We start from the raw sequence: 16,960 nt of genomic DNA on the forward strand, positions 1-16,960 counted from the left end.
GATATGGTATGAAAATTGTTTCTATTTTCTTGACATTGGTCCTGATATCTCCTCTTTTGTTCATGATTTTATTAATTTGGGTTATTTCTATTTTCTTTTGGTAAATCTGGTGAGGGATTTATTGATCTTATTAATTATTTTAAGAACCAGCTTCTTGGTTCTTCTTGGTTCTTCATTGACCTGTTCTACTGTTCTTCTGGTTTCTATTTTATTGATTTCTGCTTTAGTCTTTATTATCTCTCTTTCCTGCTGGATTTAGGGTTTATCTGCTATTGTTTCTCTATCTCCCTTAGGTGTAAGTTTAGCTTGTGTATTTGAGACTTTTCTAATTTTCTGAGAAAGGCTTGTATTGGAATGTACTTCCTTCCTAGGACTTCCTTTGCTGTATCCAAAAGGTTTTGAACAGTTGTGTTTTCATTTTCATTTGTATCCATTCCTGGTTGACCCGTTCATTGTTTAGTAGCATGCTCTTTAATCTCCAGGTGTCTGAGTTCTTTCCAAATTTCCTCTTGTTATTGAATTCAAGTTTCAAAGCACTATAATCTGAATATATGCAGGGAATAATCCCAGTGATTTTAGCATCATTTTACACCTGATTTGTGACCCAGTATATGATTTATCCTGGATAATGTTCCATGTGCACTCAAGAAGAAAGTATATACTGTTGCTTTAGGATAGAATGCTGCTCTGTATATAACTGTGAAGTCCATCTAGTCCATTATGTCATTCAAAGCACTTGTTTCCTTCTTGATTTTCTGCTTAGATGATCTGTCCATTGCTGTGATTAGGGTATTGAAGTTCCCTACTATTATCATATTATTAGCAATGTGTTTCTTTAATTTGGTTATTAATTGCTTGTTATATTTGGCTGCTCCCAAGTTAGGAGCATAATTTACAATGTTAGATCTTCTTGTTGGATAGACCCTTTAACTATGATATAGTATTCCTCTTCGTCCCTTACTAGAGTCTTTTTTTTTTTTTAATTTTTTAAATGAACATATAATGTATTATTAGCCCCAGGGATACAGGTCTGTGAATCGCCAGGTTTACTCACTTCATAGCACATATCTTCCTTAATGTCTATGACCCCATCACCCTCTCCCTACCCCTCTTACCCCCAGAAACCCTCAGTTTGTTTTGTGAGATTAAGAGTCTCTTATGGTTTGTCTCCCTCCCGATCCCATCTTGTTTCATTTTTTTCCTTCCCTACCCCCCAAACTCCCTACTTTGCCTCTCAAATTCCTCATATCAGTGAGATCATATGATAATTGTCTTTCTTTGATTGACTTATTTCGCTAAGCATAATACCCTCTAGTTCCATCCACGTTGTCACACATGGCAAGATTTCATTTCTTTTGATGGCTGCATAGTATTCCGTTGTATATATATATACCACTTCTTGATCCATTCATCTGTAGATGGACACCTAGGTTCTTTCCTGCTAGGTCGTAGGGTAGCTCTATTTTCAACTTTTTGAGGAAACTTCATGCTGTTTTCCAGAGTGGCTATACCAGCTTGCATTCCCACCAACAGTGTAGCAGGGTTCCCTTTTCTTAATATCCTCACCAGCTTCTGTCATTTCCTGACTTGTTAATTTTAGCCATTCTGACTGGCATGAGGTGGTATCTCATTGTGGTTTTGATTTGAATTTCACTGATGCCGAGTGATGTGGAGCACTTTTTCACGTGTCTGTTGGCCATCTGGATGTCTTCTTTGCAAAAATGTCTGTTCATGTCCTCTGCCCATTTCTTGATTGGATTATTTGTTCTTTGAGTGTTGAGTTTGATAAGTTCTTTATAGATTTTGGATACTAGCCCTTTATCTGATATGCCATTTGTAAATATCTTTTTCCATTCTGTCAGTAGTCTTTTGGTTTTGTTAAATGTTTCCTTTACTGTGCAAAAGCTTTTGATCTTGATGAAGTCCCAATACTTCATTTATCCCCTTGCTTCTCTTGCCTTGGGCAATGTTCCTAGAAAGAAGCTGCTGCAGCTGAGGTCAAAAAGGTTGCTGCCTGTGTTCTCCTCAAGGATTTTGATGAATTCCTTTTTCACATTGAGGTCCTTCATCCATTTTGAGTCTATCTTCATGTATGGTACAAGGGAATGGTCCAGTTTCATTTTTTGCATGTGGCTGTCCAATTTTCCCAACACCATTTGTTGAAGAGGCTGTCTTTTTTCCATTGGACATTTTTTCCTGCTTTGTTGAAGATTAGTTGGCCTTAGACTTGAGAGTCTATTTCGGGGCATTGATATATGTGTCTGTTTTTGTGCCAGTACCATGCTGTCTTGATGATGACAGCTTTGTAATAGACCTTGAAGTCTGGAATTGTGATACCATCAACTTTGGCTTTCTTTTTCAATAATCCTTTGGCTATTCAAGGTCTTTTCTGGTTCCATATAAATTTTAGGATTATTTCTTCCATTTCTTTGAAAAAAATGGATGGAATTTTGATAAGGATTGCATTAAATGTGTAGATTGCTTTAGGTAGAATAGACATTTTCACAATATTTTTTCTTCCAATCCATAAGCATGGAACATTTTTCCATTTCTTTGTGTCTTCCTCAATTTCTTTCATGTGTACTTTATAGTTTTCTGAGTATAGATTCTTTGCCTCTTTGGCTAGGTTTATTCCTAGGTATCTTGTGGTTTTGGGTGCAATTGTAAATGGGATTGGCTCCTTAATTTCTCTTTCTTGTTGTCAGTGTAAAGAAAAGTAACTGATTTCTGTGCATTGATTTTATATCCTGACACTTTACTGAATTCTTATACAAGTTCTAGCAGATTTGGAGTGGAGTCTTTTGGGTTTTCCACATATAGTATCATATCATCTGTAAAGAGTGATTGTTTGATTTCTTCTTTGCCAATTTGGATGCCTTTAATTTCTTTTTGTTTTCTGATTGCTGAAGCTAGGACTTCTAGTACTATGTTGAATAGCAGTGGTGATAATGGACATCCCTGCCATGTTCCTGACCTTATCGGAAAAGCTCTCAGTTTTTCTCCATTGAGTATGATATTTGTGGTGAGTTTTTCATATGTGGCTTTGATGATATTGAGGTATGTACTCTTTTTCCCTATACTCTCTGCAGAGTTTTGATCAGGAAAAGAGCATTTGTCAAATGCTTTTTCAACATCTATCGAGAGTATCATATGGTTCCTGTTCTTTCTTTCATTAATGTATTAATGTATTGTATCACATTGATTGATTTGCAGTTGTTGATCAACCTTGCAGCCCTGGAATAAATCCCACTTGGCCATGGTGAATAATCCTTTTAAAGTACTGTTGGATCCTATTGGCTAGTATTTTGGTGAGAATTTTGCATCTGTGTTCATCAAGGATGTTGGTCTGTAATTCTCTTTCTTGATGGGATCCTTGTCTGGTTTTGGGACACCTTGAGGTGATGCTGGCCTCATAAAATTAGTTTGGAAGTTTTCCTTCCATTTCTATTTTTTGGAAAAGTTTCAGGAGAATAGGAATTAATTCTTCAAGTGTTTGCTAGAATTCCCCTGGGAAGCTGTCTGGCCCTGGGCTCTTTTTTGTTGGGAGATTTTTGATGACTTCTTCAATCTCCTTACTGGTTATGGGTCTGTTCAGGTTTTCTGTTTCTTCCTGGTTCAGTTGTGGTAGGTTATATGTCTCTAGGAATGTATCCATTTCTTCCAGTTTGTCAAATTTGCTGGCATATAGTTGCTTGTAATACGTTCTTATAATTGTTTGTATTTCTTTGGTATTGTTTGTGATCTCTCCTCTTTCATTCATGGTTTTATTTATTTGGATCCTTTCTCTTTTCTTTTTGATAAGTCTGGCCAGGGGTTTATTAATCTTATTAATTCTTTCAAAGAACCAGCTCCTAGTTTCATTGATTTGTTTTATTGTTTTTTTGGTTTCAATTTCATTGATTTCTGCTCTGATCTTTATCATTTCTCTTCCCCTACTGAGAGGCTTTCTTTGTTGTTCTTCTCCAGCTCCTTTAGGTGTAGGGTTAAGTTGTGTATTTGAGACCATTCTTGTTTCTTGAGAAAGGCTTATATTGCTATATATTTTCCTCTCAGGACTGCCTTTGCTGTGTCCCACAGATTTTGAACCATTGTGTTTTCATTATCATTTGTTTCCATGAATTTTTTCAATTTTTCTTTAATTTCCTGGTTGACCCATTCATTCTTTAGAAGAATGCTGTTTACTCTCCATGTATTTGGGTTCTTTCCAAATTTCCTTTTGTGATTGAGTTCTAGCTTTAGAGCATTGTGGTCTGAAAATATGCAGGGAATGATCCCAATCTTTTGATACTGGTTGAGACCTAATTTATGACCCAGGATGTGATCTATTCTGGAGAATGTTCCATGTGCACTAGAGAAGAATGTGTATTCTGTTGCTTTGGGATGGAATGACATGAATATATCTGTGATGTCCATCTGGTCCAGTGTGTCACTTAAGGCCTTTAATCCTTGTTGATCTTTTACTTGGATGATCTGTCCATTTCAGTGAGGGGGTGTTAAAGTCCCCTACTATTATTGTATTATTGTCGGTGTGTTTCTTTGATTTTTTTAAAAATATTTTATTTATTTATTTGACAGAGGTCACAAGTAGGTAGAAAGGCAGGCAGAGTGAAAGAAGAGGAAGCAGGCTCCCAGCTGAGCAGAGAGCTCGATGCGGGGCTTGATCCCAGGATCCTGGGATCATGACCTGAGCTGAAGGCAGAGGCAGAGGCTTTAACCCACTGAGCCACCAAGGCACCAGTGTTTCTTTGATTTTGCTATTAATTGGTTTATATAGCTGGCTGATCCCATGTTAGGGGCATAGATGTTTAAAATTGTTAGATCTTCTTGTTGGGCAGACCCTTTAAGTATGATATAGTGCCCTTACTCATCTCTTATTGTAGTCTTTGGCTTAAAATCTAACTGATCTGATATAAGGATTGCCACCTCAGCTTTCTTTTGATGTCCATTAACATGGTAAATTGTTTTCCACCCCCTCACTTTAAATCTGGAGGTGTCTTTGGTCTAAAATGAGTTTCTTGTAGGATGCCTATTGATAGTTTTTTTTGTTTTGTTTTGTTTTTTATCCATTCTTATACCCTGTGTCTTTTGATTGGGGGCATTTAGCCCATTTACTTTCAGGGTAACTATTGAGAGATATGAATTTAGTGCCATTGTATTACCTGTAAAGTGACTGTTACTGTGTATTGTCTCTATTCCTTTTTGATCTACTACTTTTAGGATCTCTCTTTGCATAGAGGACCCATTTCAATATTTTCTGTAGAGCTGGTTTGGTGTTTACAAATTCTTTTAGTTTTTCTTTGTCCTGGAAGCTTTTTATCTCTCCTATTTTCAATGATAGCCTAGCAGGATATAGTATTCTTGGCTGCATGTTTTTCTCCTTTAGTGCTCTAAATATATCATACCAGTTCATTCTGGCCTGCCAGGTCTCTGTGGATAAGTCTGCTGCCAGTCTGATATTTTTACCATTGTATGTTACAGACTTGTCCCAGGCTGCTTTCAGGATTTTCTGTCGCTAAGACTTTGAAAATTTTACTATTAGATGATGGGGTGTGGATCTATTCTTATTGATTTTGAAGGGGGTTTTCTCACCTCCTGGATTTTGATGCCTGTTCCCTTTGCCATATTAGGGAAATTCTCTACAATAATTCTCTCCAATATACCTTCTACCCCCTTCTCTTTTTCTTCTTCTTCTGGAATCCCAAGTATTCTAATGTTGTTTCATCTTATGGTATCACTTATCTCTCAAATACTCTCCTCATGTTCCCGTAGTTGTTTGTCTTTCTTTTGCTCAGCTTCTTTTTTCTCTATCATTTGGTCTTCTATATCACTGATTCTCTCTTTTTCCACATTTATCCTAGCAGTAAGACCCTCCATTTTTTATTGCACCTCATTAATAACTTTTTTAAATTTTAACTTGGTTAGGTTATAGTTCTTTTATTTCTCCAAAAAGGGTTTTTATTTCTCCAGACAGTGTTTCTCTAATATCTTCCATGACTTTTTTGAGACCAGCTAACACCTTGAGAACCTTCATTCTGAACTCTAGATCTGACATATTCCCAATTTATGTATTGATTAGATCCCTAGCCTTTGGTACTGCCTCTTGTTCTTTTTTCTTTTTTTTTTTTGTGGGGAGTTTTTCTGCCTTGTCATTTTATCCAGATAAGAATATATGAAGGAGCAAATAGAATATTAAAAGTGTGGCAAAGACCCCAGGAACATGTGCTTTAACCAAATCAGAAGAGACCCCAGATTGTGGGAAGAAGAAAGGCAGCAAAAAGAAGTTCAGAAAAAAAAGAAAAAGATAAAAAGAAAAAAATATAAAGAAAAAAATATTTAAAAAGAAATATATATATATATATATATATATATATATATGTATGTATATATATTAGACTGGTGAATAGATCAGGGTCACCCACTTAATTTTGGGAGTACTTTGGTCTCTTAGAAGAAACTACCTCCAAATTTTAAAGAACAAAAAGCATATATAAGGGTAAACATGATGAAGGGATGGAATATGACTTTAAAGATAAAAAAAAAGTTTTTTTTTTTTAAATTTCTAAAAAAGGAGCTGATAAGTTAAGTTGTTGGGAGAACAAAGAAAAAGAAAGTGGGGAGAATTTTCTCAGGCTGGAGACTAGAACAGTGCCCTGTGCTAGATTTAGGGTATATTTTCATCTATTAGAAGAAGTTGTATCCCATATTTTTGTAGAGGAAGAAACCCTACTTGTATACAAAAAATAAAGTTAGATAACAATGAAGGATAAACTATGACTATAATAATGAAGTTTCAAAAAAAATTCTTTTAATGAAAGGTATTGTTAAGATAAACTGGTTTAAAAAGCTTTAAAAGAGGAAAGAGTAAAAGTTTAAAAAAATTTTAGCATAAGAAAAAATAAAATTGAAAAATATTAATTAACTTTGCAAGACTAAAGAATCATGGGGAGAAAGCCATGAATTCTATGCTTTACTTTCTCCTCCTCTGGAATTCTGTTGTTCTCCTTTGTAAGTGAACTTGGTCTTGGCTGGATTTATTGCTGATCTTCTCGGGGAGGGGCCTGTTGTAGTGGTTCTCAAGTGTCTTTCCCTGAGGTGGATTTGCACCACACTTACCAGAGGTCGGGCTAAGTAATCTGTTCAGGTTCATTTTCGGGAGCTTTTGTTCCCTGAACGCTTTCTGTAGGGGTCTGGAGTACAGGAATAAAAATGGCAGCCTCTCAGTCTCTGGTCTGAAGGAGTCGAGAGCTTGAGGCCCCACTCCTCAGTGCGCCCTCAGAGAAAAACGCTCAATTACTCTTGTCTCTCTGGCCTCTGGCTGCACTCTGAGCTCACCCAGCCTCTGACCAAGCGTCTCTGTCTCTGGCATACAGCTCTGCCTGGAGTCTGCAAACCCAGCAGATCCCTATGCTCTTCCAGGGGGGTCTCCCCGGATCTTGTGGGGTCTCTGCTCACAGAGCAGTAGTCTGACTGTGCCATGGATCACAGTTTAAGGTAACCCAGAGTTGAGAGCTCACTCCTCGGCTCTGTATCTGTAGCTGGCTTCCCACTCTAATTACCTGCAAGCTCAGCGACACTCAGATACCCCCAATCCTTCTGTGACCTTGTAGGACCTGAGACCCCTCTGTCCCCATGTGGGCTTCACCCTGGCTTAGCTTCTGGAATGATGTCCCTCAGTGGAGCAGACTTTTAAATGTTCTGATTTTGTGCTCTGTTGCTCTACTGCTTGCCAGGAGCCAGCCCCTCCCTCTGTGGTCTATCTTCCCTTCACTTTGGGTTCACTTCTATGCAGGTCCTTCCTTTCAGAAAGTGGTTGATTTTTTCTGTTTCTGGAATTGCTGCTCTTCTTCTTTTCAATTTCCTCTTGGAATTGTAGGTGTTTGGAATGATTTGATAAACTATCTAGCTGATCTCCTGCTCCCTGATGTCATCTCAGCCTGCTACTTCTCCACCATATTCTACTAAATTTTTTATTTTTCGGTTTAAAATCTAAATTGTCTGATGTAAGGATTGCTACACCATATTTCCTTTAGTGTTACTTAAAGTGATAAATAGTTCTCCACCCCCTCACTTTCAATCCGGAGGTGTCTTTAAGTCTAAAATGAGTCTCTTGTAGATAGCATATGGATGGGTCTTGCTTTTTTTTTTTTTTCCAAGAGTATTTTATTTATTTTATTTTTTTAAAATTTTTTATTTTTTATAAACATATATTTTTATCCCCAGGGGTACAGGTCTGTGAATCACCAGGTTTTCACACTTCACAGCACTCACCAAAGCACATACCCTCCCTTTTATCCAATCTGATACCCTGTGTCTTTTAATTTGCATTGAAAGGTATTATTTGATATATAATATTGAAAGATATTATTTGATGTATAATATTGAATAATATTGAATATTGAAAGATATTAATTTAGTGCCATTGTATTACTTGTAAAGTCACTATTCTGTTTTCTGTATCACTATTTCTCTCGCAAAGAGAGAGCCTGAGTAACATAGACCAGAAAAGGCAATCCTCTGTTCTTTTCTGGTCTATGTTACTCAGGCTCTCTCTTTGCTTATAGGATCCCCTTTAATATTTTCTGCAGGGATGGTTTAGTCACAAATTATTTTAATTTCTGTTTGTCTTGGAAGCTCTTTATCGCTCCTTCTATTCTGAATGAGATCCTAGCTGGATAAAGTATTCTTTGCTGCATGATTTTCTTATTTAGTACCCTGAATATATCATGCCAGCCCTTTCTTGCTTTCCAGGTTTCTGTGGATAGGTCTGGTGCCAGCCTGATGTTTATAACCCTGAGGGTTAAGAACCTCCTGTCTTGAGCTGCTTTCAGGGTTTTATTTTTATTTCTGAAATTTGCAAGCCTCACTATTATATATTGGGGTATTGATCTATTTTTATTGATTTCGAGAGAGGTTTTCTCTAGCTGTTGGATGTGAATACCTGTTTCCTTCCCTAGATTAAGGAAATTCCCAGTTATGATTTGCTCAAATATACCTTATGTCCATCTCTTTCTTCTTCCTCAGGAACCCCAATAATTCTAATATTGATTTGCTTTATGGTATCATCAGTTTCTCAATGTCTCCCCTCGTGGTCCATTAGTTGTTTGTCTCTCTTTTTTCAGCTTCCTTCCTTTCCATCAACTTGTCTTCTATGTCCCTGACTCTCTCTTCTGCCTCATTTGCCCTAGCTATTAGAGCAGATAGTTTAGACTGCTTCTCTGTTGAAGCATTTTTACTTTGGGCCTGATTAGATTTTATTTCTGCACGAAGAGATTCTCTAGTGTCTTTCTGTTTTTTTCAAGCCCAGCTAGTAACTCTATAATTGTTATCCTGAATTCCAGCTCTAACATTTTACTTATGTCCATATCAATTAGATCTGTGGCAGAGAGTACTACTACCTCTGGTTCTTCCTTTTTTTTTTTTTGAATTTCTCTTTCTAGTCATTTTTCCCAAAGAGGAATGGCTGAATGAGAGAATAAAATCAAATATATCAACCATGACCCAAGCAAAATACGCATTAGACAAATCTGAATAGATCAGAAACCAAACAAGAAAAGAAAAAAGGGGTGGGAAAAGAGAATATAATTTCTCAGGTGGACAAAACAAGGTGATCCATTTGGTCCTGAGTATATTTTGGTCTGTTTGTTAGAAGACACCAAATCCCGAATTTGTAAAGAAAGCAAAACTTAAATACACACAAAAATGAAATTGAATATAGTGAAAGGAAGCCAAAAATGAAGAGTATATCTGTAAGATGTAAACATAAAAAATGAAAGGTTAAAAAAAGATGTAAGAACAAAGAGTTGATAAAGTAAGAAATTAGATTAAAAGAAAAAAATAAAATTTTAAGCTGTAAAAAAATGAGAAAACACCTTCAAATTCCATTTACTATTCCCCCCTATTGTGAAGTTTTGTAGTCCTCTGTATTTCATAAACTTGATGTTCCCCTGTTGTTTCAGCTAGTCTTCTGGGGGAGTGGCCTGATGCACTGATTCTCAGGTTGGCTTTGCCTGGGCAGAGTTGTACTACTCCTTGGCAGGGGCTGGGCTCTGTGTTAGCTGTTTCTCGTTGCTCTATGTGTTCCCTGAGGTCTTTCCATGCCTCTTCAGAGGATGAAAGTAAAAATGGCCACATCCCCATCTCTATCCCTGGAGTTGAAAGATCCCAGTCTCTTTTCTTCAGTAAACCCCCAGGGATAAGACATCTTCCTTTTTGAGTGTGTCAAACTCTGCAGACTCCTGTGTTGTGTGCCAGTACCAGCCATCCTGGGGGAACACAGAGTGTTGCCATGTTTCTGCCCTTTGCAGAACCCCCACATGGAGAGTGTCACTGATTGTGGTTAATGGCAAACCAAGCTAAAAATACCATTCCAGGCTCACTGACCATAACTAGTTTTCCCGCTTCAATGCTTGGAAACTCTGCTGGGTCAGGCACCCCCTTTCTTTTCTGACCAAAAGGATCTTGAAACCACTGTCAGACCTAGAATTCTGCCCTGCTTCACCACCTGAGCATTTTTCAGGGATGGATAACTCTCACTGGAGCAGATCTTTAAAGGTTCTGATTTTGCACTCCAGGGCTATATCATTTTCCAATAACAGGCTTATATAGGATCCCTCCCCTCACCATTTATGTTCTGATATATCCCCTCAGATTCACTTCTCTATACCTCCTACCCTGTAAGAAATTATTGCTTTTCTATCTGTGGAGTTCCAGAAGCTCTTTCCTTTACATCTCAGGTTGAATTCATAGGTGTTCAGAATGATCAAATAGTTACCTGGCTAAATTCAAGGGTCCAGATGTAATGAGGTCCCCTACTTTTCTACCATCTTGCCTCCCATCTACTTCATTTTTTTTGATCTCCATTTCCATGATAAATATTCATTCATCCCTTCACTTTCTTTTTTTTTTTTTAAAGATTTTTATTTATTTATTTGACAGACAGAGATCACATGTAGGCAGAGAGGCAGGCAGAGAGAGAGGAGGGGAAGCAGGCTCCCTGCCAAGCAGAGAGCCCAATGTGGGGCTTGATCCCAGGACCCTGAGATCACGACCTGAGCCGAAGGCAGAGGCTTAACCCACTGAGCCACCCAGGTGCCCCTCATCCCTTCACTTTCAATCTGTAGATGTCTTGAGGTCTAAACTGAGTCTCTTGTAGGCAGTGTATATATAGGTGGGACTTTTTTTTTTTTTTAATCCATTCTGACCCATGTGTCTTTTGATTGCAGCATTTAGTCCATTTACATTCCCAGTAATTATAGGTAAATATGTACTTACTGCCACTGTATTACTTGTTTTGTGATCATTTCTGGAGATTTTCTCTGATGCTTTCTTATCTTTCTCTCACATTTTGTTGATTTATTTTCTTTGTTTCTATCTTTCTTTCTTTCTTTTTTTTTTTTAAATTCAAGATGTTACTTGAAACACACTTTATTCACAGGGTTTCACCTCAAGCACTAAAGCATATGGCTTTTCCCATGACCTTCCCTACCCAAGTTCCAAAACATTTACAATGTAAATAAAGAGAGATTATTTAAAGGATGGTTTAAGCACAGTATAGTTTCAAGGAGATAACCTCATGGTTCCCATATACTTCTACACATATACTTAAGAACATCTATGGCTTAATGCAGGAAAATATTTTTGGATTTCTCTTTCTTTGTTTATTTAATGTTTCTTAGTGGTTTTAAATATGTGGTTACCAGTAGGTTTGTATATAACCTTCTCTGCAAATAGCAATCTATAATAAACTGTTTAAGGATTAAGTTTGAACCCATGTTTTTCTCCTCTCCTCCCCACAGTTTAAGTAATGTTACTATATTTTATATCTTTTTTTGTTTGTTTGTTTGTCAGTGAGTTCCTTGACTTGGTCACTTGAGTGATTTTTTACAGAAATACGAAATACTCACTTTTTACGTTTAACATTTTTTTTTTTTTTTAAGTTTTAAGGGGCGCCTGGGCGGCTCAGTGGGTTAAGCCTCTGCATTTGGCTCAGGTCATGATCTCAGGGTCCTGGGATTGAGACCCACATCAGGATCTCCGCTTGGCAGAGAGCTTGCTTCCCCCTCTCTCTCTGCCTGCCACTCTGCCTACTTGTGATCTCTGTCTGTCAAATAAATAAATAAAATCTTAACAAGTTTTATAAGATTATTTATATATTTATTTGACAGAGAGATTGAGAGAGAGCACAAGTAGGCAGAGTGACAAGCAGAGGGTGTGGGAGTAGTCAGCTCTCCAGTGACTAAGGAGCCTAATGTGGGGCTCATACCAGGAACCTTGGATCATGACCTGAGCTAAAGGCAGACAGTTAACCGAATGAGCCACCCAGGCACCCCAGAAATACTCATTTCTACTACTTTTGTATTTCTTGTCTTTATATTGTCACTTTTGGTCTCTTCTTTCTACTTGCAGAGTCTCTTTTAATATTTCTTGCAGGGTTGGTTTAGTGGTCATGAACTCCTTTAGTTGTTGTGTTTTGTTACATTTTGTTTCGTTTGTTTTCGTCTGGGAAACTCTTTATCTCTCCTTGTATTCTGAATGATAGCCTTGCTGGATAGAGTATTCCTGGCTGCATATTTTTCCCATTCAGCACTTTGAATATATCATGCCACTCTCTTCTGGCTTGCCAAACTTCTGTTGAAAAATTTCTGCTAACCTTGTGGGTTTTCCCTTGTAAGTTAAGAGCTTCTTTGGCCTTGTTACTTTTAAAATTTGTTTTCTTTATCACTATATTTTGCAAATTTAATTACAATATATGTTGATGTGGGCTTGCTTTTGTTGATTTTGATGGGAGTTCTCTATGCCTTCTGCATCTGGATGTCTGTTTCCTTCCCCAGATTAGGAAGGATTTCAGCTTTTATTTCTTCAATTATTTTCTGCCCTCTTCTCTCTCTTTTTCTGAGACTTTTATAATATAGATGTTATTATGTTTGATGGAGTCAGTGACTTCCCTAAGTCTATTCTCATTTTGTATAATATTTCTTACTGGTTTTGTTCAGCTTTATTCCTTTCTATCAGTTTGCTTTCTAGATCATGCTGTTGTGTTCTGGCTCCTCTATCCTTTCAGGCCAGTGGTCTGCAGAGGTTCTGCCTGACTGCTATTAGGCAGTGTTTGGTCCCTGAACTGAATGTGTGAGTTTAACTAGGTGTGCTCTGGTCTTTCTGTGAAATGAGACCTGCACCATCTCCACTGGAACTGAATCCCTGAAAAACTCCCTGTTCTGGAGACATGGGGTGAGCAGGGCTTTGTGTGGGTTTTGTGGGTGAGGGGTCACTGGGACTGAGGCAAGAGTGACTGAGGGCAGTACCACCAGAGCACAGGGGCTGCGGCTTGGTGTAAGCAAGTTAGGCAGCCAGAGTCAGTGCTATGCAGCTTCCCACATGTGGCTCTGTGTTTATGCTGAAGGGTCGGGGGGGGGGGGGGATTGTGCTGGCCAAGCTCCCTTGTTTCTGCAGAGGAGTCTCTGTGAGCACTGCTTCTTGGGGAATGCTTTGAGAAGAGAAAATAATCTCTCCACTGTGTGTCCCGGTGCTCTTTGGATTACTGTCTCTATTATATCTGCCCCTGAATTGTTTGCCTGCTTTCTCCCCAAGAAAAATACACTGTTCTCCAGGCTCTAGTCTAGCAAAGACCGGGACCTTTAAGACTATAGGATTTAAGCCTCACTAGCCAGTAGCTACAAGAAATGTTCTCCCTGTGAATTCCCTTGTGTGTTTCTCTCTCTCTCTCTCTCCCTCTTCTCCATGACCACTGTTCCCTCCCCTCCACAGCCACAATCCACTTCTCCCTAAACCACCTAAACCATGTTTTCATATTTTCTACCTTCTTCAATGTGGCCTCCTCTCTCTCCTTAGTTGTGGAATTTGTTCTGTCTTCAGGTCAATTTCTGGGGTATTTAGAATGATTCAATAGTTATATTAATGGGATGAAGTTAGCCTAGAGTCCTATTCTGATGCCATCTTTTACACTCCTCAACCAAGCTTTTGATAATAACAGCTGAGTACATTATTAAGTTGAAATTTGGGGAAAAAATGTACACAATAATTTTATTGTCATTAGCCAAAAAAGATTTATATCTTCTGAATGCCAAGTATATAGTCAATATAAATGATGTTTTATTGAAAAAGTGAGTTCATTTGAACTATATTCTGCTGTTAAAGGAGAGTGCCAGAGATCCATATGCTTGAATATCAGCAATGTGAATCTGACCTTTTCTTTTTAAGCAGAAGCTAAAAAGTCTTAAGCACCCAAATAAGTGATGGGTTAACATACTATGCCATGAAACCTCATGCTGGAATCCCCTAAAGTTGGTACTGTGTTTATGTTTTCGTATCTCTCCTCCTCTTTTTGATATTAAAAGAATCAGAAGTAATTTCAAAGGGCAACATTAAAGTGATAAAAGATATTCAATCCAAAAGTTATGAAAAATGATTTCATGAGGAAAATCAAAGGTTCTCTATTTGTAACAGAAACCATTTCAGAACTATTAAAATATTTTTTTAGAGTCAGAATATATGCATTGAATATATATAATGAATATATATAAATACAGCAAATATATATCAACATTATGAATATGCAAATATATTAATAAATGCCAGTTATAGGTAAAATCTAGTTACATAAAAATATCACTGCAATGAAGACATGTAAAGCATAGAAAACTTTATAGAAATATATTGTTTCACAGTTCACAAAGAAAATTTCTTGCATAACAGAGAACTCGAAAATCACTTGTGTTTTTTTGTTTTGTTTTTATATTTTAAAAATAGTAAAATTGATCAAAAATGGGGAAAAAGTTATATACTGTCAGGTTGGCTGACTTTATGTTTTTATATTTTCTTACAGATATTATGTTTGTGATTCAGAAAGTATGACTTCCTTAAAATCCATAAGATATAAGTTGTCATTCACTGGATTCTGAGTCTCAAATTCAACTTCTCTAAAATTTACTGCTGCTAATCATAACAAGAACCAACATTTGTAAGTGTGGGTGCTGTTTTTAATATATGTATTAAATATATATTTCATATATTTAAAATTTATATAAATAAATATATATTATATTTATATAAATAAATTTATATAAAATATAAATATTGAGTGTGCTAAGACTGCTTCAAACTCTATTATGTACATTAAATATGTGAATATATATATTTAATTTATTAAATCTGCAAATACATATATTTAGTATTTTAAATCTGGTGCTTATATATCAGACATTCAACATTTTGCTGAGTATCATTTAACAGACTCACCTTTGAAATCTCACTTTTTAACTTGAGATCACATGTTCTCTCTACTCTGCCAGATCACTAGACTCCATTCTAGTTAATTCCAGCACAAGAGAGTAAGTTAATGGTTCTTTAAAGTTTCTTGAATTATATTTGAATTTAAATAGCAGCAGGTAATTAAAATTTTTTTAATTACACAAAACTCTGTGTAACCAAATGTCATTTTGAAATGATTAAAAAAAAAAAAAAGACAACTTTCTCTATGCATTTACAAACAAAACTGCTCAGCCCTTAATCATCCTTCTGCCCTTCCTTGTTGGGTTAATGTAGAGCATGAAATCATCCAGAATATCTGCCTCTGTAACACAGAGGTTGCTGGGGACAATGGAAGGTTTCCAAGAAGGACCTTTGGAATGCCAAGGCCTGCATAAGGGTTCTGCTGTAGGAATGCCATAGGGAGTTGCCTTCCCCAAAGCTTTCTTAGCCCAAACAGCCACCCTGTGATCTAAGAGATGTATGCATTGTCCCTTGGGCAATGTTTAGCAGAACTCACACAACACATAGATTAGCCTCTCCTATCTTCACTGTAAACAGTTCCTCCCTTGTGACACATTACATGCTTGAGACACAGCAGTAAGGATTTGTGATCATCCTGAAGGACCAATAAAAGCAGGAGCAAAGAAGAGAAAAGGGTCTTCGTCTCTGAGCATTGACCCCTTTGCCTTCTCCTCTCTTTCCTAGTGAACTGTGGACTAATCTTTCACTCGTCATACAGGGACTGCTGGCCATTCCCAGCACTCCCTTCCACACATTCCACAGACCAGTCTAATATGTTTCTCGCTCTACTGTTCCATTAAAAGTGTTCTTGTTTAGGTCACTCATAATCTCTTAATCACCGGATAAAGTGATCTCCACTCAGTTTTTACCTACATGAAGTCTCAAGAAGCATTTTCACTACTTTTCACAATCTACTTTTTAAAACTCTCCTTTTTTCCTTTTTCCTTCATTTTTTTCTGATTTTGGACTGATTTTTTCAGATTCTTTATATGGTTCCTATTTCTCTGATCTGCCTTCTGAACAACCTAGTCAAACCTTCATTAATTCAGTGGATGGTTCTCCTAGGTTTTCTTTAGGAAATTCAAACCTGTACAAAGTTCAACTTAAAAGCTACCTGTAGAGTAAGAACTGCTTTTGGTTCTGCAACTCAGTTAAAGGTAATGTGACCTCACAGAAACATCTTTTATACATTTCTACCTTCTGCCTTCATTGTTTACTTCTCTCCTGCTCATTCTCTCTGCTCTATTCAAGTAACAACCTTTGTACTTGCCTTTCCCTCTGTCTGGAACGTTCTTCCACAGGGATCTGCAAGAATCCTTCCCTCAAATTCAGGTCATACAAATGCTTTCCATTTAAAATTCCTACTACTCTTTTCCCATCTTCTTTCCTTCCTAAATTTCTTCAGAATTCTTATCATCATTTTTCATACTTTATTTATTTTGCAATTTGTTAAATGCTTGTCTGTCCTTACACCCTAAGTTCTTCATAGTCTTAGTCGAATACGGTCTCACCTCATACTCTCTTGAGCTATTTACACAGTATAACCATATAAAACATTTTTGTTACCTCATCATACTTATATTTTTAATGCACTTCTGCATTCTTGAGTTTCTCCTTACAATAAAGCTAACTACAGCTCTCTTAACCAACAGGAAAATTTCCTTTCTGGACC

The sequence above is a fragment of the Mustela putorius genome, unplaced genomic scaffold (genome assembly GCF_011764305.1).
Source record: "Mustela putorius furo isolate JIRA1106 unplaced genomic scaffold, ASM1176430v1.1 tig00000480_pilon_pilon_pilon, whole genome shotgun sequence".
Lineage (NCBI taxonomy): Eukaryota > Metazoa > Chordata > Mammalia > Carnivora > Mustelidae > Mustela > Mustela putorius.